Consider the following 3,683-nt stretch of genomic DNA (forward strand, 5'->3'; position numbering starts at 1 on the left):
ATTTACGAAGGGGTGCTTTCAAACAAGAGTATTGTTTACTGTTTAATTGTGGTTGTGAAATGCAAAATTTAGACGGGAAAACTGAAAGCATTCTAAATTTAAACAAAAACTAACGAAAAACACATATGATAAACAGAATCAAACCACAACCACGGAATCACAGGCTCTTGCTTTGTAATAAGCCCCTACAATATGTGGTGGGGTTAAACATATCTGCCATTCTCATTTAATTTTCAGGGTTGTTATTAGGTTTCCTGGGGGTGAACCGTTCCTTCCTAGTAAATACTACCGTCGTTACGAACATAACAAATACTTATTCGGTTATGAAACTCCGACGTTTGTTAATTAATAGATATCGACAACAGGAACCTTTGTATCCATATTTGTTCAGTTGTTAACCTATGGAAAGACATGCAAAGTTCATTAGATAGGACTAACAAAAACACGAGGTGAAAAAATACAAAAGACGACAAAAAGACAAACTCGACCTCTACCAAAACGGTGTTGATCTAAGGTGTTCCTGAAGGGTAAGAGATCTTGTTGAACTCTACCAAAACGGTGTTGATCTAAGGTGTTCCTGAAGGGTAAGAGATCTTGTTGAACTCTACCAAAACGGTGTTAATCTAAGGTATTCCTGAAGGGTAAGAGATCTTGTTTTAGATGTGACACTCGTCGTGTAAATACTGTAGTTTGTTGATATTGAAATCACGTTAATGTTTTACATAGAGACAAATCAAAATAAAAACAAAACTCTAAGAAATTTGCCTATGAATTTCAAAAGGAACGAAACCCATGTAAACATCAACACTTATACTGATAGGAGCACATGTTTTACTCCTAGGAATGTCTATGGATCTTTGGAAAGCATATTCCATGGCGTAACGTTTAAATGTAGATAAGTCATCTCAGTGATAAAATTTTGATATGAAACAACGACCTCGTATGATTACCTCTTTCAAAAATTAACCACGTCTTATTTTATCTCGCAATTATTCTATTACGTGGTTGTATCATTGGCTGAGTTGCTAGACGGACTCAATAGCATACCAAGTCTATAAATTTTCTAAATAAATTGTTGGGCGTCGCAGTTCCTATTCTATTTCGAATATATTGTGCTAAACACCGATCTGTATTTAAACCCTTCATAGTAATTGCAGTTTCTCCTTATGTTGTGCTTTTTACAACTAAAACATGCAATTAAGACAAAACCACAGTAAACAACGAAAGATCAATTGTTCTTTCACCGCTATAAAAAACATAAAACTAACCAGCATAAACCTCATGAAAAACCGGAGGGATAGGAAGATCCTGCATCATTCGTAGATTTAATTGTATGAAACATTGCAAGTGAGACATCCCAAGTCTAGTCTGTCTCGTAGGAATAAGTGAACAAGTGGGCGAGAAGAGGGAAACAATTCATTTCCATTTAAAACGCAGATTACTCTGATAATGTTCGTAAAATTCTTTATTTTGGCAAATTTTGAACGGAAAAGAAACAAATTGATCAAGATAGTTGTATTTAACTTTCTTATGTGTCTTTTCATCAACGTTAACCTTTTTTTATCTGATGACATCATTCTTATTATCGAGGCTAACTATGGTCTTTCGAACTCACTACTTTGAAACAAAATCGTCCACTTTTACATTTGTCCTGATGAGTTAAGCCTTTTTCAACTGATTTTTATAGATCGTTTTTATGTTATACTGTTATACTACTGTCCCGGGTTAGGGGGGTTGGGATCCCGCTAACATGTTCAACCCCGCCACAATATTTATGTATTTGTCTGTCCCAAGTCAGAAGCCTGTAATTCAGTTGTTGTCGTTCGTTTATGTGTTAAATATTTGTTTTTCGTTCATTTTTTTTATATATAAATATGGCAGTTAGTTTTCTCGTTTGAATTGTTTTACATTGTCTTATCTAGGCCTTTTAAAGCTGACTATGCGGTATGGTCCTTGCTCAAAGTTGAAGGCCGTACGATGACCTATATTTGTTAATGTCTGTGTCATTTTGGTCTCTTGTGGACAGTTGTCTCATTGGCAATCATATCACATCTACGTTTTCATATCTAACATATCAAAAAGTAAAATCAACTTTGAATGATGTCTTGTTTTAATCAGTATTGTATTTACAAAGAATTTGAACATGTGCAGCACAATCTGTAAACAGATGTTGAACTGCAGGATGTTTCCTTTTGTTTAGACATTAACTGAAATTAAAAATAGCAAGATATTATAGATAAAATAGTTTCTTAACTTGATACTTAAATTACCACTTAAAGTATCAGTCAAAAGAATAAAAATCACAAAAATACTGATCTCCGAAAAATTCGAATCGGAAAGTCCCTTATCAAATAGTCAAATTAAATCATAAAGCATATCAAACAAATAGACAGCAACTGTCATATTCCAGACTTTGTACAGTCATTGTCAAACGTAAAATGGATAGATATTTGTTTTTTAACTCTGAACCTCTCACTTGTATGACATTCGCATTACATATCGTTATATAAACAAGATGCGTGATCAAAGCAGACGTCATTGTAGAAGGCCGAACGGTGACCTATAGTTGTTAATTTTTGTGTCATTTTGGTCTTATGTGGATAGTTGTCTCATTGGCAATCATACCACATCTTCTGTTTTATATATAATACCAGTAGCTATAAATGACAAAAAAGGGGTACAGCAGGCATCACTGAGTCACAATCTCAATTAAAATAATAACAAACAAAGATTTAACATAGAAGCACAAAAAGCATCTATCATATTACACAACAACAGTCATTGCTTACTTATATATATATTTTACTAAGTCAGGAAATTAGCAGTTTTTAACCCGATAGTTTCGTCGAGTGTTGCATTGTCGTTTGGTTTTTTGTTGCACTTCAGTGTTTCTGTTGTTCTATTTTTTCCTCTTATAGTTCATGTGTTTCCCTCTGTGTTAGTTTGAAAACCCAGAGTTTTATTCTCTCAACTGATTTATGACTTTCGAACAGCTGTATACTACTTTTGACTTTTTTTCGAATGGGATTTGTCTTTTCGTTAATGGTCGGTCGACTCTTTTATGCTTTTTTTTCATAATTTAAAATTGTGCGTCAACAAAAGTCCATAATCAAATAATGCTACATCCAGTTTGTTTTCTTTTTTTTACACATACAGTTGAAAACAAAACACATTCAGTAAATAAAAAAGGGTCTATACCTGTATAGATAGACATCCTCCAATGTCCTCCACACTTTCTGGTACTTTCTCCGGGACATGCACGATTGCATTCCGATTCTTGTTTAGGTGGATACCTGTTGACATTCAGTTGGTTGCCACAGAAACATTCTCTAGTAGCCTTTGAAACAATTTATAACAATTTTTTAAGACGATGAGCCTGATGATATCAATGTATGCTAATTTCTGTTTCAATACAAAGCAAACCTAACAAGCCATTCAACTTGAACATACAAACATTTCATATGCATTCACGATATTGATTTTTTTGTGAAAAATTTATCAAAGTGTTTAAAATCAGATTATGAAAATAATTCAATAAACACTTTGAAAAAAAATACTAGCGTAATGATTACAAACCATTAAAATTAATGTTATATCATTGCATTATCAACGTATTGTGACACTTGCTGCACTATGAAAAATGATAACCTGTTCATAATCATAGATACAATAAATCTATCGCT

Source organism: Mytilus trossulus, chromosome 7 (assembly GCF_036588685.1).
Source record: "Mytilus trossulus isolate FHL-02 chromosome 7, PNRI_Mtr1.1.1.hap1, whole genome shotgun sequence".
Classification (NCBI taxonomy): Eukaryota; Metazoa; Mollusca; class Bivalvia; order Mytilida; family Mytilidae; genus Mytilus; species Mytilus trossulus.